At 31.9% G+C, this 24,089-nt stretch overlaps 1 protein-coding gene across 2 annotated transcripts in view; it reads left to right on the top strand.

Annotated features, from left to right (window-relative positions):
• Positions 1-14,020: 14,020 nt before the first annotated feature.
• Positions 14,021-24,089, top strand: part of Secp43 (tRNA Selenocysteine associated protein) — an 82,682-nt gene continuing 72,613 nt past the window's right edge. Inside the window, exon 1 of one of the 2 annotated variants that reach the window (XM_085822875.1) lies at positions 14,021-14,146. The gene's annotated coding sequence lies outside the window, so the exon portion shown is untranslated. The remainder of the gene's footprint in view (positions 14,147-24,089) is intronic. The other variant, XM_085822876.1, reaches the window with a different exon arrangement.

Here is a 24,089-nt window from a genome sequence, read left to right as displayed (position 1 = left end):
TCCTGTAATTGCTGTGTCGAGAATACCAACTAACTTGTCAATCGGAATTTTTTCCTTTTCAATAACCTCTCTGTCACTTTCTTCACTATTGGAAGTGGTATTTTCTGGATCTAGAACCATACCACAGATTTTGCCGTCTGTTAATTGATTAATGATTACGGCATTGTCGTCACAATGAAAAACTTCTGTTATATCATCTTCATTTATTACCGCTTCTCCACATTTCTTTACAAAATCCAATAACTGGAAAATTTCACCTTTAGTTTGCGATGTCCGAAAACCTGCAAATTCGCGGCTATCATCGCTATCGTCATCACCATGAAATATGGTAGCTGGCCATAAATTATGCCATTTTTTAACGTATCTGGAGACACATCCTCCCAATGTGCATGCGCATGTGTAAAGCATACCAAAAAAAATAGTTTGCAACTTTGAGGTCTGGATTATAGATATTCCGGATTACGGACTTTGTACTGTATATATATTTTTTTTATTATTATTTTATTTTTTTAAGTTTGTTTAAGTATGAGGAGATTGTATGGGTTAACAGTCGAGATAAATATATAGTTATGTATTTTCAAATTACTGCATTATTTTTACATTATTGTAAGCAGTAGTATGTCTCTTCTTTTATTACCATATTACTGCTGTTTATTTTTTATTTCAGAAACAACTGAAACACCTAATTTTGGTTCTCAAATATTCCTGTATTCTAACATACAATTCTTAATGACTTGAAGTCATTAAGAATTGTATGTTAGAATATATATTGATATATTCTAACATACAATTCTTATATTATGATATTTTTAACAGGCATTACCATTTGTCCTGACTAATACAGGAATCTTTAATTGGCTGAACAAATATTCTTAAATCTTTGTGAAATTTGGCCAGTCTTTATAAACCAGCATGTGTAAAACATCATTAAAAATTAACAGTCTTGTCTTTGGTTTACAGGGTTGGTGTCATATTATGATTTTTTTCATCTGTTCTTAATTTCTAGTATCTATCCAACAATTTAAGTGAGCTTAGAATTAGAAATAAGTTATGTGAAATTTAAAAAAAAAATGGGAATTTATTTTTCTTCTAGGTCAAATTAAAGTTGTAACCTGGAAAATGATAATAAAATGCACAGGTTTTAGGAACAAAAGTGTTACTGTAGCATGACTAATCTGAGAATACTAATCCCCTCCTTCAGGGGAAAAAGAAACAAAAAAACTACTACCTACATACACATTTTAGATGAATATTTATAATGAGATAATAGGTTTTCAAATAAAAATTTTAAAAAATATTACTTTACTTCATGCATTATAAAAATATCTTAAAGACATGGCTTTATTTCTAATAAATACTATAACCTAGATATTTTAAAAATTGAAGAACAATATATTTTGCCCTGTGCACCCCCTTTCACCACAGCTAGAAAAAATCCTCTTCACCTTTCCAAAACTGAAACAGTACATGCATGTGTTTAGATTTAGACTATGTTTTATTTCCGATGCAAAAAGTCGCGCTAAACGCCTGAGCATTCAGAGATCAGCTGAACGCCTGAATAATTTCCTACCTAGTGCTTTCCCCCATCACGTTACTGCATTACTCATTGCTTTCAGGTGTTGTTAAATGACATGTCAATCATTATTTTGAAGCTACTAAAAGTAGTTCTATTATTTTAATGCACCTTCTCTTTCCTTTGTTTACTGTCAGTGTTAAGCTTTTGATGTCCGATGTTACAATCTCGACCAAAGGGGGGAACTTCACACAGGGTGAAAGCGTCCAAGAAAGAAGTTCTCGCTTTACTTAAGTAGGTTATTGTTAGTCCTGTAGTATTCAACTTGTCATGGGGGAAGGAAAAACATTCCAGTAGAAATTGTTAGACACGGGCGTTTTCGATGTTTGGGGAAAAGAGGTTTTGCCCTCTTTCGATGCGAAAGAGTTAATATGCTTTATAAATTAAACAACAAAAGTGTACAAAATGTTGATAAATACTAAAACATGAGCAAAAGTAGTTTTTTTATATTTATAAACTAAAATAAAATACTTAACAGGTAAATAAATGGCTGACCACATTTCCTCCTTCCCTGAAGCTATGAAATGTCTACTTGGTTGAGAATCTGTGTTGTGGAAGAGATATCAAGGAAAGTAGAATCTTATACTTTTTAAATCAAATGTAACATGTATACGAACTAGTTTCTCCCAGAAAGTCCTCCACGAAGGTACCCCTCCCCTCTGAGAGAGAACCCTAGTGTGCTTTGCAATAATCAGCTAAACTAAACCAAACCAATTTTGACTCACAGTTCAAAATACTTTTAATATATTAAAAATATACCAAGTTTATGAAATGAATTTAGTTACATAATGTGAACGTGCTAATTTCTTACTAACAGTTTCAGATATATATGTGATATTTTGCAGCAGTCGTGATGAAGCTTGGCATAAAAGTGCAGGCATTGCTTTTGCAGAATGGTAAGGCAAAATCCAAGTGACGAGACAAGATGATTTAGCTTTTAATTACACATTTTTATTCCATAGCTTTAATTCAATTTTCACCATTGATCATGCTTTACTTCGTATGAAATTCTCCAAATTACATATTAAATAGTGATTTAAACTAAGGATGATTGAATTTAAACTTTCTGCAGCATAACTAATTCTAACAAAAGGAAGGCAGATAAGAAGCGCAGTAGCATAGATCCTAACAGCCGATGAAGAGAAAAGCTTCTGACGCAAAATGGCGTGCATTCGTTATTTATAGTAGCGGTTACGTAATAAGCGCGAATATTCTGGAAAGTACTGGTCTAGGGGGAAAATCTTTAATTGCAGAAAGTTAATTAAAGGTTGCTGGTTCAAGTAGAGCAAAGCCATCATATTTTTTATAATCATCATAATTCTTAAAATTTATGATATACTGAGATTTGTAATAGCCTGAGATATCTCAATAATTACTTTTGTAAAAATTAAGTAAGTTTAATTAATAAACTGATCACTAACATTTTGAAATACTGTAATAAATACAATTTTTTTTTGTAGTGATAATTAAATAAATAATGAATGAAGGTCACATTTTGGCAACCGTTCTCTGAAATGAAAATATATTTGAAAGCATAAGATTGTATATACAAAATAAAGTGCAACTCATTAGCCAATGGTCTTGTATTTATCTTTTTCTGTCACCCGCTGCTTTAGAAAACCTTTGCTTCAGTAGAATTTAAATACAGTAGAAGAAATATTACATATTTGCACTTTCACGCCTTCTATGAGATTTGATACATGAAACTAAACTAGGTTGAGGTGACATGGTGAAGTCTGTTTGACTATTAGGATTATCTGGGTTACTTGTAGTAGGCTGATTGCTAGCTTGAGGTTTACATGAATCAAGATGACAACCTTTTTTCACTAGTTACGTATTTGGTAGCATTTATTTTTGGAAGTTTTCTTCTGACAATTTTAGAAAAACTTTTAGTACAATCAAAAGTCGTTAATTCGGACACTCATTATCCGGAATGATCTATAATCCGGACCACAAAGCTACAAACTTTCGTCGCATGCGTCCCGTTGACGCATTCGCGTAAGACCTTTACGGCTGCGAATACGCGCGTGCGCAAAATACGTTTACAAATGCGCGTTTAATGTATAACGGACGGTATAAGTTAAGCTAAAATTATCTAATTCAGTTAATGTTGCAGATTGCGTTGTTCTTTAATCTTCGAATTGGATTCGGCGTATTATTTTTTGCAGACTGTTAGAGCAATTTTACAAAAGTAAGCTTGAACTTTCGATTATGTCAAATAGAATTTCTGATATATATTTACTAATATGATCTACAAAGCGAAAGTATCAGGATTGCCACGCTACCTGGAAAACTGGAAAAAGTCAGGGAATTTAAGGGTTTTAGTCAAAATCTGGAAAAGTCGGGGAATTTCATACAACAATCTCGCCAAAAAAGGCGAGTTTTGCGCCGACGTCGGAAGAGATCACTTTTTTGGTGAACTGTGTATCAAGTGAGTGTCATTCGGGCAGCTGGCATAGAGCTAATTTTCGCAGCTCCAATTTGATTGTCTTTTAGAGAGACAAATCAAGTTTCCCGCAACTTTTGGTTTCCAGTAACCTCGAGAATCGCATGTGCAGTGCATGAACTAAAGAAAGTACCTGTTCTCGTATAAAACAAAATGGGTTTAATCCTAGTATACGGTACCATGAAGGTTAGAATCAAAAAATATGTATTGTAAAGAAAGAAAACCTCTCTGCAACAGACGTGACTCCGTTCCATCATAGAGGGAAACAGCTGTGCATGCGCGATATATCTGTCACCAAAGCTCGAAACCGGTGTCAAAGTTTGAAGGTCATGTTATCAAGAGTTCATAAAATGAATATCGTTTAAAATTTCTTTAAAGGAAAAGAAAATATTTTTTGGCGCAAGTAAATTAATTCATGGATTAGTTATTTTGAGGGGCAAAAAAAAAAAACTACCAAAAATCCGTGTTTAAAATTATTGCGTAAAATCCAAGAAAAAACGTTCTTTGATAAAACGTTTCTTCTTGGACTTTTCGCAATAATTTAAAAACGGATTTTCGTAGTTTTCTTTTTTGTCTAAGAACGTTTCTTCTTAACACGTGTTTCTCAATTTCCTGTACACATCGCGGAGAGGGAAATTCTGGCCGCCAGGTTCCGTCGCCAAATCCCTTGGCAAATTTTCCCTCTGCTTTCTAGCCGCGTAATAGCATTTACGTGTATGGAACCTTTTCTTCTTTACATAGACGTTCTTTGGTTAGAATAATCTCCATGTATGGTACAGCGGGATTTGGCGACATGATGATGAGCAGTAAACGAGTCATTTTGTTCTTGGCGATAATTTTCGAAATCGTGCGAAGGTCGTACCGTATACTAGGATTTTACCGCGAAATCTTTTTTTTTTTTTTTTTTTTTTTTTTTTTTTTCTTTTCTTTTTAATAAATACCTTGTCATTTTGCAGTAAAATAAAAAAATAGTAATCAGTCATCTAGGCTAACCATGTAATATAACTATATTCGCTAAAATATCGTTGATTATTCTAATTCAATTTTTAAGTAATTATCTTTATTTTTATGTTATTCATATCATTTAATGTTGCTTCTTTCCTCTAAATTTATTTATCATTAGTAAATAATATTTCCAAATTTCAGGAAATTTTCTCTGGGATAATCCTGAAATTAATTCTAGCAGTATGATGACATCACGAAATTTAATGCACATGTTTTTTCCTTATGTATGCTGCGAAATAAATATAAAATACCTCAATTTAGTAAAAAAATAGCATTAAATAGATTTCTTTCTTTCATTCAGCTGCAGAATGTCTGCAAAAAAAGCCTTATTTTATTCCAGATTGGGGAGATTCTAATCTCAATCTTCAGTGGAGAAAACAACTCCTATTATAATTATATTTGTGTTTTCAAGTGTTAAGGTGCCTTTTAAGAAGACACCTCTCACAAATTAAATTTACTTAAAATCTAACCTAACTTTTAGCATTGCGTTGTGATTTATAAGAACCGGATTAGCCTCATGTTGAACTGGTGATGATCAAGAGTAATAATTAAATAAAACGTACAATTGTGATCCAATGTATATATCTTAAATTTTATTAAGTTTCTTAAGTGGAAAAGTAAACAAAATTATCAAGCAAAGTGTACTAAGAATAATTAAGAATGAATGTCCTCTGGGCTTTATTGAATAATTAAGTAAATTACAGTACACAGTACAAGTAATACCGTAATTAATTTACCTCTTAGCACAGCCAACGTACATTACGCGGATAGACTGGAATTTTCTCGAAACATACCTGGAAAACCTGGAAAAGTCAGGGAATTTCATTCTCCTGTTTGAGTGGCAACCCTGAAGTATGTTTCGAAGTCCATTAAACAAAAAGTGGAATTGCTGCAAAAAATGGATAAAGGCATATCCTTTGTTTATCTAAACTTTGTTTATCTTTAACGCCACGGCGCGCAATGAAGTGGAAGTTGATCTGTCAGCACTATCCTTATACTTATCCAGTATTTCATTTCGATGTACTCCGTCTTTGATATGATTTAAATCAAATTCCTCGTCATTATAATTCGCTTCCGATAGCGAAGAAAGTGACAGAGGTTATTTAAAACGAAAAAATTTCGATTGACAAATTAGTCGGTATTCTTGACACAGCAATTATAGGACTTGAACAGCGGAACTTTGTAACTGAACAAGAAATTGTGTCTGTTTATAGAATTAAAGAGAATGTATTATCACATAAAAAACGAAACAACTTACATTGAAAGAAATGTTTAATAAAGTAAACAAATAAATATTAAGCTTTTTTTCTTGTAAATTTTGATACCCTTTAGATCATAATTGTTCTTTATTTCATAAATTACGGTTTCATATTTTTAATTTTATAATTTCTGCATGCCATCTTACTAGATTTAAACTGATGATCTATAATCCGGAATCGCCGAAGTCCCGACGAGTTCGGATTAACGACTTTTGACTGTAATACCTGCAGATTTTTTTTCATTACTATCAGAAAAGTATTTGGTTTCCTTTTAAGATGCAAGATTTCATTATTTTGTGTGTTTAATTTATCAGTTGTCTGGATGAGTGGCCTGCTATAGAAATAAAAACTCATTGCTTACCCATTAAAAGTTCTCCCCTTTTTTTTGTAAATATTTTTGGCAGTTTTCAAAGGTGAATTTATGCAAAGATCAATCTGTGGTGTAGATTTGTCGAGCCATGTATAGTATCCCTTGATTAATGATTCCATATTCTGACCCAATTCTTGTACTACCATTTTGATAGTTTCAATATCTATATCATTCAGTAAAATTCTTCAGTAAATGAAGTATGTATCTTATTATGAACTATTCATGCACAGGTTCATTCCAATCAAGCTTTCCAAATGGAAGAAAATCATTCGCTGGCCTTCTAAGGCTGAAACCTGAGTGTATGATATATACAAGATATATTTTATGAATGTGTACAATAATTATTTTTATAAAGGGTACACTTTTAAACTGAATACTTTGCATAATAAGCATTGAACAAGTTTTTAATTACACAAGTATTATTTAGGGCACATGTATGAATACAAGTCATTTGCAAAATGACACCACTTATCTCAATATCACAACTTAAAAACAGAAAATAAGTCCATGACTGTTTCAAAGAAAAATGTAAAAACACAATGCAAAAATTTATTCCATCAAAACAAAAATGTGCCCACCAGTGCTTGAGCAGTAAAGTTGCTCAAAGCTGGTAGTTTGACCTGAGTGGAATTCTAGGTAAACAGATTGGCTGCATGTGTAATGAGGATATGAGTCGGTGTCTTTTAAAACGTCCTCTATGAATGCATGCTTCTGCTTGTGCAAATAGCTCTCGCATAATCAAATCTCGCAGACCAAGCCAAATCAAAATAAAAATTAAAAATCACAATAAAATAAGTCAAACTATGACTAAACTTAACAAGTAAATTAAAAAGTATGTAATTTGAGCTTAGCTGTAATTCTGTAATATGTCCTATGCATTATATATGTTTTTTTTTTTTTTTTTTTTTTTTTTCAAGAAGGGAACAATTAGCTAATCTAGAATCAATATTATTGTTAAACATATTAGTTGAATAAATGTATTGCTCTTACATGAGTAACAGATTTTACATGCTTCATTATTTACATGGCTTACAGGCGTTAAATGCTTCATTTTCTGTTTTTATTTGCTTAAAAAGGGGATAATAAATTTCACTGCAAAACATTTTGATGGGTAGTTATGTATATGACTTATGATATGAACTCAATATTCAACTATTATATACATACTATTCCTAATATACGTAAAATTTAATTTTTATTTGCCTTTATAAGTCAACCCTTTAAGGTATAATAGAACATGGCTTCAGAAATAATTTTCGTAATACAATGTATTGCGGATTGTGAAACATGAATACAGGAACATATTAAGTGCAAAGAACGTAGAGAATAAAATGCCATTTTAATCATGGATATTTAAAATAAATAATGCTTGATATTTATCAAAATTGTTCAGATGAGCTGTTACAAACGGCAATACATACATCACAATGACAAAGAAGTGATTTGAAAGCTATTCAGCAAGTCTTTGCTGCAGTGATGCTAATTGGCTGACAAAGTCTGCAGTAGAATCAATCTCAGTTTCGTAAACAAGATCCACTGTCATTGTAATGCATGTATTGAAGTTTGCATTATACATTTGTACAATTCATTTATAATAATTCTGAAATATCTTGCTGTAATCATAAACTATTACCAAGGACTTTTGTTTACTTAATTAAATGAAATAAATCATGAAGGAAATACTGCAAAACTTTTACTGCAGTAAAAAGTCCGTAATCCGGACGTCCATTATCCGGAATGATCTATAATCCGGACCTCAAAGCCACAAACTTACGAATGCTCGTTTGATGCGCGCGTCCGCTACGCATGCGAGTAAAGCCAGTAAAGCGTGTACCCATGCTCGCTTCCGATAGTGAAGAAAGTAACAGAGAACGTTATTAAAAACGGAAAAATTTCGATTGACAAGTTAGTCGGTATTCTAGACACAGCAATTACAGGACTTGAACAGTGGAACTTTGTAACTGAACAAGAAATTATAGAATTAAAGAGAAAGTATTAACACAAAAATCGAAGCAACTCAAACAACTTACATTGAAAGAAATGTTTAATAAAGTAAACAAATAAATATTAAGCTTTTTTTTGTACATTTTGATACCCTTTAGATCATAATTGCTCTTTATTTCATGAACTACGGTTTCATATTTTTAATTGTATAATTTCTGCACGCCATCTTACCAGATTTAAATTGATGATCTATAATCCGGAATAGCCGAAATCCCGACGAGTCCGGATTACGAACTTTGTATTGTATCACATGCCGTAAGTTGGAGATGGTTTATATTTATAACAATTGAAATCAAAAATGAAACAAACTATTTTTAATTTATTCTTATAGCATTTAAATCCACTTTTATTAGCTACATGCAGCATTATTTTATGTATTGTACATTAGGAAATATTAATTTATTAATATGTATTGCAACCTCTCTGTTCATAATGCATTATACATGTAAAATACTATAAACGTAAACAAGAGGGAATGTTTAATGTCAAATTACTCTTTCCATTGCGTAATGCATGTAATAAATATGTGTTTAAATACTGCAAAATATGTATCCTTATAGCAGGTTTAATGATATTTTTATATTTTTACTGCAGTTAAAAAATGAAATGCAATGCCATTGCATTTTGTGGAATTTTTAACAATTAAGACTTGAGAGCATTACCGTGTCCAACAGCACACAAATTTATTGCATACATATTTCTAAAAATTTATTGTTATATTTAATTCGTACAATAAACATTAAAAATATTAAATGTGCTATAAACTAAGTATCAGACTGAAACTACAGAATATACTGCAAATATGTTTAGTCTGAGAACTTAGGTCTGTTTAAGTTAGATATTTCTAGCAACTGTGAAGTAAAACTGCCACTCTATAGACAAATTTAAAGTTCCTCTCAATTCAGATTATCGTACATAACTATGAATATGATATGAAATCACACATTGACTTATTTCATTGCACTATGATATGAAAGCACACATTGCAAGAAAGAAAGCGCAAGAAAATGTTATTAGATTACTTGCGATCAATGCACATAAACAAATGCTAAAAAACTGTAGAATAAACCATGTAAGTGAAAATAGGTCAATGTGTACATGGATAAAGTCAAGGGAATGCGCAATTCCATTTTAGTGCAATTCTGGGAATAGGTCGTGTGGATATGGAAACCGGGTATGTGCAATTCTTAAAAACGCGCCAAGCAGTGGGCGATTCTGCACTTTCTTCAAATATGCTCTCAGTTTATTGAAAAAAGAAACTGCAGCTGGTCTTTGTAATTTTATTTAACTCTAGAAACTGAAATCTTTTTAATATATTGTTGTAAAACTGCATGAAATTCGCTTACACTTACATAAACTGATGAAAATATATCTTCAGCCTGACGCCATAAACAGCAACCAGTAAAAACACTGGTTGTGGCTGGGGCCAGGCGCTTGTATCTTGCGAGTGCTTCCGAGGCAAAGAAATACGTTGTCTGATAGTGCTGTAGAAGTAACGAGAAATCGTGTACCCGTATGTATTCGTTACTCGGTGAACCAGTACTCGTTACTTTCGGTAAAATCGATTGGTATTCGTATCCTGAGCCTATTTTATCGGTATACGGCCCTATGCGATAGGAAGTTTTGCGTCGTATTCTTGAATACAAATAACTCACCTCCTTTTGTGGTGTCTCAGTCAGAAGCGCCTACGGAAGGCCGTCAGGAAAATAGGAAAAATAAAATAAAAAATAAATAACGAAATAAAATAAATATTACAATAATAACATTAATTAGTAATTAAAATACTAAAAAATTACTTTTAAAAAACTTAATAATTAAAATAATAAAAAATAGTGATTAAAATAATGAATAATTAAAGTAACATAATAATTAGCAACTGAAATAAAATACTTATAAGTAAAATTTAACAAAAATGTAAAGACAAATAAAAATTAAAATAATTCTTAAATTTATGATGAATTGTTAAATTATAAAGTAAATATCAGACCTTGTCTTATTGGCTTAGTACCTTTTCGTCCTTTCTCATTTCATCCCAGCTCCAAAAAGTGTCATTTCGTTCGCTGCCTTCCCCTGCCAATTCCCTCTTTTCCGTTTTATCCGCTGTTTGAAAAATAGGTGTTTACTTTACGATAAGACGAACGTCTGTTTACTTCAATTAAAATGGTTTAGAAGAGATGACTGTTTCTACTTCGACTTAACTTTTGATTTCTAATACTATTTATTATTTTATGCAGACGAATTATGCTGAGCAGAAGAATGAATTTCAGACGTGTTCAGAAGGTGTTGTATCTGAATATAATATCGTGGTCTTAAAAAGGGGATGTTCACTACCAATGTTTGTTTATGTTCTAAAAAATACAGATCTCTTAGAAAGTGACCTCTTAGATATGTCGTAATTAGATGATTTGCTAAAATTATTTTCTAATAGATAACGGAATTAATGTAATTTAGTGTCAATAACTCGAAGAAGCAAGTTTAAATACGGTTCAACAAAAATACAGAAGTATTTTAAATGACGAAAATATTCATATTTTGTCAATGTCAAATTTTAAAAAGAATTAATTTTGGACAGATTATGAAATCTAACTTTTAATGTTGTCTTCTGGTTCCTATATTTATAGCTGGCAAAGTTTTATACTCGTTATGAAAAAATAAAAATACAAGAAGTTTGAGTCCCGTAGACAGAGACTGACCGGGAAATTTAATTTCAAAATTTGCAGTGTTTGATGCCATTTGTAACTTGCCTTCGTGTATCGCTTAATTAAGTTAGAATAATTCGAGGAAATAAATTTAAATGAAGTGCAGCAAAAATTAGCATAATTTAAAAAGTTGTGCGGTATCCATATCAAATTTCACTTTTCATAATGACCATAAAACTTCCCCAAATACAAATAAAGAAACTGGATTGGTGTTGGTGTATTTAATTATGGCAAAGCACACTAGGGCTATCTGCCTAAAGGGAGGGATTCCTTCGTGGAGGACTTTCTATGGGAAATGGCTCGTATACACGTTACACATGGCGAAAACCACGAAAGCCGAACTACCAGTGTTCAACGACGTTACCACTCGCCCGCTGGTGGGCTAAAGAAACTGGGAGACCGCATTAAAGATTAGATTTCGTTATTTGTCCGTTACTCGTTATTTCGTTTGCTGCTGTTCCCCATTCCTTTCATCAGAACCGCTAATGACGAAAGGGTGAATTTCTAGTAAAGCATGTATATTAATGTTCATTATACATTTGTCACATTTTGCTTTTTTTCAAAACAGCGATAATGTGGTTCTATTGCTTTAGAAATTAATAAAATGGGCCCTATGTTATAAAAACCTAATTATATTCAGATACACACCTTTTGCACATGTTTCAAATCCATTTTTCTAATCAGAATGCCTACAGAAAATATTGAATCAATATTAGAAATCAAAAGCTAAGTGAGAATGATGTAGTAAGAGTCATATCGTCTAACCTGTTTTAATTGAAGAAAACAGGTGCTTGCTTTATCGAAAAGTGAACACCTATTTTTCAAACAGCGAAGAGCCCACCAGCGCTCGAGCGGTAAAGTCGCTTAAGACTAATAGTTCTGTCCAGGGTTCAATTCCCGGCTAACGGCTGGCTGCACGGGCGTTTTCGGAGTTTTCCCCATGTGTAACTTGCATATGAGCCAGTTTCCTTTAAAACCACGAAGGCATCCCTTCCCTTAGGCAATAGCCCTAGTGTGCATTGTCGTAACCAAATAATCCGAAACCGATAAAAAGGGAATTGGTGGGGGAAGGCAGCGACGAAACATCGTTTTAGAAGAATAGGCTACATAACCAAATTTCTATCTATACTCTGGTAAACAGTACATTATTTGCTCATCAAGGGCATAAATTTAGCTAATGCTTGGCTTGGTTCTTAAATTGCAATTTCAGCCACAGCCCCCAAACCAGACGATGTCTGGTATTTTATTTCATTGCTTAGTTGTTCATCATTAATTTAAGAATTAATTAAATTTTCATTTGTCTTTACATTTTTATTGAATTATAATAATAATCATTTAATATTCTAGTTGTTAATTATTTTATTATTGCATTAGTTATTTTATTTGTTTTTTTATATTTATTTATTTATTTATTTATTCATCTTTCCTGATGGCCTTCCATAGAGCTCCAGCATTTCTAATTTTAAAAATTAAGTCCTGACTATAACCAACGATTGCGAAAATAAAAAGCAAGTAACTTATTTAGTGATAAATAAATAAAATAAAAACCAAGGCTTTTATTTTCGCCTTACTTGGCTTTTATTTTATATATATATATGTGTGTGTGTGCGTACTTTACATTTAATTATAAGGATATATATATATATATATGTACTTTACATTTAATTATAATTTATTTAAAATATACATATTTACGTTTTGTAGTATTACCGATTGCAATAAAAAGGGAGGTGCACATCTAGATGTTATAATGGGCCCATATACAAAATTTCTAATCGTTTTTGAGTTATGCGAAATGCATATATACGTACTTACACATCACAAAAAAATCCCTTTCAAGTATCAATTTGAAATCGTAATCATTAGTCATAAGTATCAGCTTAGAGTAAATGGGATTACATTTAACAATCCGTTTCTGGGGAAAAAATTGTGTTTGTACGTACAGACGTCACCCAAATAATTCCCATGGATTCTGTAATCGTCAAAAATAGATATTTCCGTTGAAATATGATACCCCAAAATTTTTCTCGATTACAATACTTACTTCCTTTTTATTTCGTACAACGAAGTAAAGAACTTATATTAACCTACATATTCTTATTTAAACAATACCTAAGTGCTATATATAAATATTTCAAATCAATAAAATCTCCCTATGGCACGCTGAAGAAAAAAATCAATAATCATCTAAATTTTCAAATTGCAGACATAATATGCGCTATAAATCTAAATGTAAAAAGCAAATACAAAATAACGCTTCACGCTATCAAAATTGATCATTTTCTTAAATATCAGCAACTAAACAATATTTCATCTAAAACACATAATGTAAACAAGAGTTTGCCCGATGAGTTAACCAAAAAAATTCGAAATTATCAATGAAAAATGTGCACACGGGTATTGTTAGCAAATGTATCATTCGCATTCGAACAGCAACCGCATCATTGGTATTCGCATAGAAACCACATCATTCGTATTCGCATAGCAACCGCATCATACGTATTCGAATAGCAACCGCATCATTCGTACTCGAATAAACCGCATCGTACGACAGATGCGATTAACGAAATGAATTTGTGAGTACCCAATCGGTACTTCGAGTCAACCGCTGTACCCGTTACTCGGTAACGAATACATGCGGTTTGCTCCAGCTCTATTGTCTGAAGGCTCTGGCAATTCTGCTTGCCGTGGAAAAGTTATTCATATCGTATGGCATCATTTAATTGTTCATATCTGTTAATTCTTTGTTGAAATGCTTTTGCTGTCATAAAAAGTGAGAAAAAATCATTGGTAAGCATGAAATTTCTGTTTTTTTCCTTTCGTAACCGACTAAAGAAGTCCATTGTGTAATTACAATCAAGGAAGTTTCCATGATTATAAATTATTTTATAGCTGCAGTCACATTTGTTTGAAAATAAGCATGTTTTCTCTTGCATTGCCTAAAATTACTGTTATTTTATTTATTTTTAAATTTTGTAACCACGTGATATTGTTTCCAATTGCGGGAATACATTCGTAGAAGTTGATTTAACCTTTCAATAATAATCTAATTTTGTTTTTTGTTTGGACGCATGTAATGGTTTTGCCGAGAAGTGTCTTCATGCAAGACGATCCGATTTTTCAGATTTACTATATTTTCGAATGCTGTAGTATGTCATACTGATTTACGATTGATTTTATTATCTATAATCATTATTTATTATGTATAGATTTTATTAACTTTTTACCTATAATCGTATGATCGTTAAAATCAGTAATTACTGTGTATAGGTTAGAAAAATATGCTCTCAGTTTATTGAAAAAAGAAACTGCAAGTGGTCTTTGTAGTTGTCATCACTGATTCACGGAAATTGTGTGATGGTTAAAATCGTTAATGACTGTGTATCGGTTAGAAAAATATGCTCTCAGTTTATTGAAAGGCTAAAGTGCAGAATCGCCCACTTATTTGTTTGGCGCTTTTTACAAGAGTCAGAAGAATTGGATTTTTTTCAATTTTCTTTGACTTTTTAAGTGAAAATAGGTTTACGTGTACATGGATAATGTCAAGGGAGTGCACAATGCCATTTTTGTGCAATTCTGGGATGTTTTTTTAAGTGTCGATATGCACAGGGATACCGAGTACGTGCAATTCTTAAAATTGTGCCAAGCAGTGGGCGATTCTGCACTTTATCCTATTGAAAAAAAGAAACTGCAACAGGTCTTTGTAATTTTATTTAATTCTAGAAACTGAAAGCTTTTTAATACATTGCTGTAAAACTGCTGCATGTAATTTACTTACACTTACATAAACTGATCAAAGTATATCTTCAAATAGCAAAAGTACAGTAACTTTCTAATATATAAATTGTATATTTTCTCTCAAGCTTATTCTCTATAGCTTTTTCCAGTATATGATTTGAAACCTATTTTAGCAGCATATTCCAAAATATGCATAAAGTACATATATTTAAGTGAAAAGAATAAAACTTAAGATAATTTTCCATTATTTGCTTGCAGTCTAAATTTTCTACTATGTGACTGCAATCTGAACAATTTTCCTAATTGTTGATAAGGTAACCAACATTTTTATAAAGTGCCCAAAACAAATATTAAAAAAATATAGACTATCCATAGATTAAATGACTATTATTTATTGACAGAAACTTCATAGGCTTATTAAAAAGCCAGTGTCGTTATTCCCGTTGCAAACTGTTTAGCAGTTGCTTCAATGTTAAGGCCTAAACAATTTCTTTTTATTATCTTTCTATTTCTTTTGCCATACAAATTCTGCTAAATAATGGTAAATGTTGTCAGGCAGTTCAATGGTTTTTTTTTTTTTTTTTTTTGGCTGACCACCCATAGGGACTTTGGGTTGATCTTTACAATATGGTAACTGGTAGTTTGGCGACATCTTGGAGGCGATAAAGGTTACTACCTGGGACTTTGGTAATAATGTGAGCAGTACTCAGTTCCGATTACGCATTATTTTGTGTGAGGGAAATGAGAGATCATGGGATATGTCATGTGATATTAATGGACGAATTACGGTTCTTGAATCGGAAAAGGGGGGAAATCGGGAAAAAATCTGGAAATTTTGTATTTGGTTTATTCTGTGTTGTGTGAAACAGTGTTCGTGAATTTTTGGATCCCATGGCCGTAACTAAAGAATAGTTTATCGGACACGTAATCAAGATTCTGAAGAAGATTAGGTAAGTTAGTATTTTTAATTATTTGAGGATATTATTTTTATGCATTGTTCTAAATGTAAGGTGGAAAGGAATTTTGTATTATTGGGAAAATTGTTATTAGCAATGATTTAGTTTAAAGTAATTAGGATTGTAAGGTAATTTTTATTAATTTAATGTATGTGCTCATTTATATTTTAAGTAGTGTTTTTGAATTTAATTATATTTTAATGAAATGATAGTTATTTTGTGAATTTTATGTTTGTAGGAATTTGGTATACGTTTAAGTTGAAATAAACGTGCATGGAAATAATTTAAATATTTGATACTAAGTATTTGTAATGCTTGCGGTATGAATTTGTTGGTGACGTGTATAATGTAATAGATGATTTAGAGATAAAAGTTTTTGGATATTTTATTTATTTTATATGTGGAAATGTTCATATTTGTAAAGGGTAAATACTTTTTCGCGATCAGGTAATTTCATATATGTTCTTTTTACCGGGTTTAAAGATTGAGAAAATTGTCATGTATTTTCGTGAAATTTTTCTAATTTATGAGAAAAAAGCAGTGTGCATGGATATAGTGAAGAGTGTGCGCAATGCCATTTTTGTGCAATTCTGGGATGTTTTTTTAAGTAAAAATAAGTCGCCGTGTACATGGTTTATGTGTATGTGTTATTTTGAAAAACGCGTAAGGAGTATGGTATTGTGCACTTTCCCCCAATTTTGCAGTGAATATTTGTCATGATTAAGCAGTTTTGTTTGATAAAATTTCTAGCATAAGTGTAATTCGGCTACTAGATTGTTGGAAGAAGTGTTCAGTAGATAAAAAGAAAAGAAACATGTCTTTACTTCGTGAAGACAAAATGGCGGTGGGGAAAAAAAATAGAGGGTTGCTGTAGGAGAGTTGGTCGCCAAATTTTCGCCAAAAAAACGCCAAGTTACCATAATGTAAAGATCAACCGGACTTTGTTCTCTGTATATGAATGGCAGTTGAATTTGTGAATTGCTTTGAAGTGGGAAAAGCTGGCTTTTCGAACTCGTCTGTCTTATATGCCTTTCAGCAATCAGAGTAAGATAATGGACCCTTCATTTACTGTTTTTTTTCAATATATTTGAACAGACACTGTCCTCCTCTATTTGCAACAACAATTCTTTTGTATTGTAGAAAATTCCTCAAAAAAAAAAAAAAAAAAAAAAAAAACAATGTGCTGGGAAAATATTCCCAGCGTTCATTTCCTTCAGGTGTAAAAACTTTCGTCTGTTTTCACGATTTGCCTTGGTTCTCCCATCTTTTTCCATTCATAGTCCAAAACATCTTCAGTGTAATATAGGTAATTATTCCTGTGAACGGTAATGTGTGACGTGTGAAGTTCTTTCTCCCAAATTCCGATGGATGTTAATTGCATCAACCATAAATAAATGAATTTTGTAGCAGTTGTGAATGGGGGATGAGAATTATCAAACCTTTCTTGATGCTGATTTGAGTTAGAGTAGTTTGAAGGGTGCTTCTTGGATTACTGCTAAATTGTTGTTTCATTTATCGCCGAGTAGTTGTTTCGTATATCACCAGGTTGTTGTTTTATTTATGGTAACATGAGTAGTTGAATGATATGGAAACCCTATTGTGATGTGTGATTGCGGTGAATTTGAATGATGAAGTGGATTTTGATATGTTATTTTGTGTTTTACACAGTAAAATGGCTGAATGTTGTAAGATTACTTTCTGTACAATTTCGAATGAAAGGGGGAAAATGCATTAATTGACTGGTGTGTAAATGAAGGGCTACTTAGTTGCCATTATAAGTGTCCTGTTTGTAGGAAGGAAATGTGTATGGTCGAACGTCGGAGGATACCTGTAGTACAAAAAATATTTTTTACTCTTATTTTTGTGAATTTATGTGGTGATGCCAGTATACAGATTATAGTTCAGAAAATTTTAGGAAGTTTTTGGATGTTAAAGAATTTTGTTTGATTGAAGACGGGGAAATTTGTATGAAAGGTAAGTGGATATTTCCTTTGTGTAGTTCTAAGATGAATTTCCGGTTGATCTTTACATTATGGTAACTTGGCGATTTTTTGGCGAAAATTTGGCAACCAACTCTCCTACAGCAACTCTATTTTTTTCCCCGCCGCCATTTTGTCTTCACGAAGTAAGGACATGTTTCTTTTCTTTTTATCTACTGAACACTTCTTCCAACAATCTACTAGCCGAATTACATTTATGCTAGAAATTTTATCAAACAAAACTGCTTAATCATGACAAATATTCACTGCAAAATTGGGAAAAAGTGCACAATACTATACTCTCTACGCGTTTTTCAAAATAACACATACACATAAACCATGTACACGCCGACTTATTTTTACTTAAAAAAAATCCCAGAATTGCACAAAAATGGCATTGCGCACACTCTTCACTATATCCATGTACACTGCTTTTTTCTCATAAATTAGAAAAATTTCACGAAAATACATGACAATTTTCTCAATCTTTAACCCGGTAAAAAGAACATATATGAAATTACCTGATCGCGAAAAAGTATTTACCCTTTACAAATATGAACATTTCCACATATAAAATAAATAAAATATCCAAAAACATTTACCTCTAAATCATCTATTACATTATACACGTCACCAACGAATTCATACTGCAAGTATTACAAATACTTAGTATCAAATATTTAAATTATTTCCATGCACGTTTATTTCAACTTAAACTTATACCAAATTCTTACAAACATAAAATTCACAAAATAACTATCATTTCATTAAAATATAATTAAATTCAAAAACACTACTTAAAATATAAATGAGCACATACATTAAATTAATAAAAATTACCTTACAATCCTAATTACTTTAAACTAAATCATTGCTAATAACAATTTTCCCAATAATATCAAATTCCTTTCCACCTTACATTTTGAACAATGCATAAAAGTAATATCCTCAAATAATTAAAAATACTAACTTACCTAATCTTCTTCAGAATCTTGATTATGTGGCGGATACACTTTTCTAATTCATTCAATAAAATTATTGAAAGATTTTTTGTGCGAATTTTTCCTCCATACTTCCTCCGCTAAATAAAAAGCAAACTTCTCTCTATCACAATGCCTAAATACCCATTTCAAATTCACTTTATTTAGGGCCATGGGATCCAAAAATTAAACAACACTGTTTCACACAACACAGAATAAAGCTAAATACAAAATATCCACATTTTTTCCTGATTTCCCCCCTTTTCCGATTAAAGAACCGTAATTCGTCCATTAATATCACATGACATATCCCATGATCTCTCATTTCACTCACGGAAAATAATGCGTAATCGGAACTGAGTACTGCTCACATTATTACCAATGTCCCAGGTAGTAACCTTTATCGCCTCCATAATGTCGCCAAACTACCAGTTACCATATTGTAAAGATCAACCGAATTTCCTTTTTTATGTTATTTCATTGTTTGATTTAAAATGTAGTTTATTGAGTTTTTTTTTTTTTTTTTTTTTTTTTTTCCCCCTGCTCCTTTTACTTTTTAAGTGAATATAGATCGATGTGTACATGGATAGGGGAGTGTGCAATTCTCTGACTTTTGTTTTTCCAGTTGAAATAGGTCGATGTGTACATGGATGCTGAGTTTGTGCAATTCTTTGAGTAGTTATTTTGGCTTTGTGTAGCAGAAATGTTTGGGTGTCCATGTACCACAAAAATCACCAAGTGGCACCCGTAAATATATTTTTACCCTGATTTGATTCTTACAAGCATGGCATCTCCACCTAATCCTCTCTTTTTTGATAAATAAAATCATATTATGGAGATTAAAACATTTTTGATCTGAAGGGATAATATCGCGTTGTTGAAGATATTCTGTACTGGATCTGCTTCATTGTTTGAAAGATCAAAAAGAAACATTGATATAATGAGGAACTTCAAAAACTAGTGCAGGATACGAGAAAAAGATAAGATGTTTACACAGCTTACTTTTTTTTATCTTGTCCACATGCTGCTGGCTATTTCGGTTAGAGTAGATTGAAGAGTGCCTCTTGTATTATCGTGAAGTTGTTGTTTCATTTATGGTAACCTGAGTAGTTGAATGTTATGGAAACCATATTATGACGTAATCGCTTGCATGTTACCATAAATTTTGAATGACGAAAAAAATATTTGTAAGGGCTTGTGGTGTGTGTTGGTTAGGAAGTACATTGCTTGTTTTGTGGTTTAGATGGTAGAATGGCTGAATGTTGTAAGATTAATTTGAATTTCTGTACGTTTGGAACGAAAGGGGGGAAAATGCATTAATTGACTGGTATGTAAATGAAGGTTTACATAGTAGCCATAATAATTGTCCTATTTGTAGTAAGTATGCGCCAATATACAAATTCTAGTTTAGATAATTTTAGGAAGATTTTGGATGCTGTTAAGGAATTTTGTGTGCCACAGTTTGAAGGACTCAGAAATTTCTAAATAAGGTAAGTGAATATTTGCTTTTTGTGGTGATTATATACATAAGATGAATTTCCTTTTTTATGTTATTTTATTGTTTGATTTAACTGTAGCTTATTGAGCTTATGTATTTTTTGTTTGGTTCTAATGTAGAATTGGGTGCTCCTTTGAATTTTTAAGTGAAAATAGATGGATGTGTACATGAACAAAGTCAAGGAAGTGCGCAATACCAAGTTTGTGCAACTCTCCCTTTTTTTTTTTTTTTTTTTGAAGTGAAAATAGGTTGGGAACTACTATTACGTATGCCCTCGCTTGGCGACAGATTTCTCGCCAAATATTTTTTGGCGAGAAACTCCACGTTGCCATATTATTATCTAAATTTTTTGTCTACATTTCAAACTTTAAGCCTAAAATGTCTCCAAAAACACGGTTTTCACAGGTGCAAAAACCATGTTTTGAACACACAATTAAAGCTAAAAATCCGAAAAAAAAAAATTCAGATAGCAAAAATGTAACATTTCTAACCAAAACTATTTGACAATAATCCATGTACACAGAGATCTTTTTTAACGTAAAAAAAATCACAGAATTGCACAATCCATGCAGCGGAGGAATCTACGAATTATACACACCTCATTTAAATAATTTAACATAACAAAAATAAATTTCAAATAATACCATGTACGCAGCGTTCTGCTGAAAAAAATATCTACAAATTGCACAATCTAGGCATTGAGCACTAATCAACAAAATAAACTAAAATAAATTACAAACAATTCAAAAAACAACAATAAGGACAGAAATTCATATTAAAAAAACGATGAACATGTCATTCTACAAAATGAGAACAACAATAAAATAAAATGCACATACCGTGAATGAATGCTTCTTCAAACAGCAGAAATATCAATTTCAAACATCACCAAAACAATTTCACCACAAATTTGTTGAAAGGATCTTCTCCTGTTTTAGAACAGTGATGGAAAAATATATAAACCACCAAATAAAACTCAAAATCGCATTTCCGATTATAAAGAGGCAACGCAACTTTAACATGCCACCACATAATTCCTGTCGTATTTATACCACAGCCAGACTCACTATCCACAAAATTGGTCCTATCTTTCACAAATAAATGTTCAAAACCTTCTTCTAAATCCTTGTAGAATTTTTCAGCCACCCAAAAAAATAGTTGTATTAGACATGCAACAAAAATTTTGCAACACATCTTTCATTGCATCATAAACCATTTCAAACCACCCACCTCACGAACCAACCAGCAACTAAAACTACTAAAGCATTATCTGCAGCACGCGAGGCTGTGCATCAGAAGTTCTAAAGATATGATCTTTTAAAATTATTTTGCAATACAATCAAAAGTCGTTAATTCGGACACCCATAATTCGGAATGATCTATAATCCGGACCTCAAAACTAAAAACTTTCTGCGCATGCATCGCGTTGACACATGCGCATAGGCGTTTATGCGTGCGCATAGGCGTTTACGCGTGCACATAAGACCTTTTACGACTGCGCATATGAGTGTGCGCAAGTGCAGAATACGTTTTCGCGTGCACGTTTTATGTATAATGGATGTATAAGCTAAAATTATCTAATTATCTATTTCAGTTAATGTTGATGATTGCGTTGTTCCTTAATTTTCGAATTGGATCCGGCTTATTATTTTTTGCAGAATGTAAGAGCAATTTTATAAAAGTAAGCTTAAACTTTAGATTATATCAAATAGAATTTCCGATATATATTTATTAATATGTAAAGGATCTAAAGCGAAAGTATGTTTTTAAATCCGAAATCTGTTTATCAATTTCACGCTGCTCGGCGGGGGGAATGCCGCCGCGGGTGCGTAATGATTTGGAAGTTGATCTGACAGCACTATCCTTATCTTCAGCGCAGATGTTTTTATTTTATTTGGCTTATAATTCCTTACCAAATGTAGTATTTCATCTCGATATGCTCTGTCTTTGATATGATTTAAAACAAGTTCCTCATCATTATAATTTGCTTCTGATAGCAAAGAAAAGTAACAGAGGTTATTGAAAACGAAAAAATTTCGATTGACAAATTAGTCGGTGTTCTTGACACAGCAATTATAGGACTTAAACAGCGGAACTTTGTAACTGAACAAGAAATTATGTCTGTTTAATAGAATTAAAGAGAAAGTATTATCACATGAAACGAAGCAAAACTTAAACAACTTACATTGAAAGAAATGTTTAATAAAGTAAACAAATAAATATTAAGCTTTTTCTTTTTGCAAATTTTGATACCCTTTAGATCATAATTGTTCTTTATTTCATAAATTACGGTTTCATATTTTTAATTTTAGAATTTCTGCATGCCATCTTACGAGATTTAAACTGATGATCTATAATCCGGAATCGCCGAAGTCCCGACGAGTCCGGATTAACGACTTTTGACTGTATTGCTGTTGAATTGAATTTTATGGTTTAAGTTCTAAGAATTTGATATAATAAAAAAGGTAACGCACAAAACATTTAAAAAAAGCCCCTTTGGATGTAATATATAAATTCCCCCCCTTTAAATTAAGCCTTTTACTTGTTAACTTTGTTATTTATTTTATTATTTTTACTTTGTTAATACAATATACAGGGTGGTTATAATTAAGTTCTACTTTGAAATGGCCATAACAGGAAAACTACTGGTCCAAATGTTATCAAACTTGGTAATCGTGTAAAGGAGGTCCTAGGAATTTATTATCCGTGAAAAGAAAAAGTTCAAAAACTCACCACCAGGGGAAAATGGTGCTGTATGCATTATTGTTAAATGAAATAAGGATCGGAATCTAACTAACCATTTACATAGTTTAACATGTTGTACACCCTTTTGAAACATTGACCTAAACAAAATTACCATTTAAAGGCATTAAACATGATAAAAATCGAGTGGATCATCAGTGTAACGGAGAAATCCGTCGGTGAAAACCACACATTGGCAATTAGAAATTTGAGCTCGCAAAAGTGTGCGCATTCCAAAATTTGTTTTCTTATAGATTGCTTATTTATTATTTTTGAAGCCCGAGTTCAGCCCTAAGACATGGGGATATCGGTTTGAAACATATTTAATCATTTCTAAAAAATGAAACTGTTTGTGGGATTATGCAAAATCGCATTGCCATATAATTGTCTTACAGCAGCACTGTTTATGTTGGTAATCTAAACAATTTGGCGGAACTGAAAGATGCGATACAGTGACATGTGCGTAACATTCCTCCAGATATGCTAAGAGCTGATGTTGAGAATGCAGTAATACGAATTAACTTGCTTTTGGAAAATAGTAGATGCCATATTGACACACAAATTTTTAATACATTTTAAACTGATATCTTTGTGTCTTATTTTGTTTAATAATATTGCACACAGTGCCATTTTGCCCCTGAGTTAAGTTTTTTAACCTTTTTTTTCGCAGAAAATTACCATGACTTTCTTTAGACGATTACCAGTTTTGGCCAATTTTATCTGTTGATGGTGCTGTAGATCTGAAACTCTTATGTGTAACAATTTGTGGAGCTTACAAAATGGAGAATTTAGATGGATGCTTTTATTTCTGATATCTTCAATATAGTCTACATAAACATA

The sequence above is a fragment of the Stegodyphus dumicola genome, chromosome 8, assembly GCF_044657685.1.
Source record: "Stegodyphus dumicola isolate Sdum_Otavi_A_Nest chromosome 8, ASM4465768v1".
Taxonomy (NCBI): domain Eukaryota; kingdom Metazoa; phylum Arthropoda; class Arachnida; order Araneae; family Eresidae; genus Stegodyphus; species Stegodyphus dumicola.
This window is presented reverse-complemented; position numbering and strand designations above follow the sequence as displayed.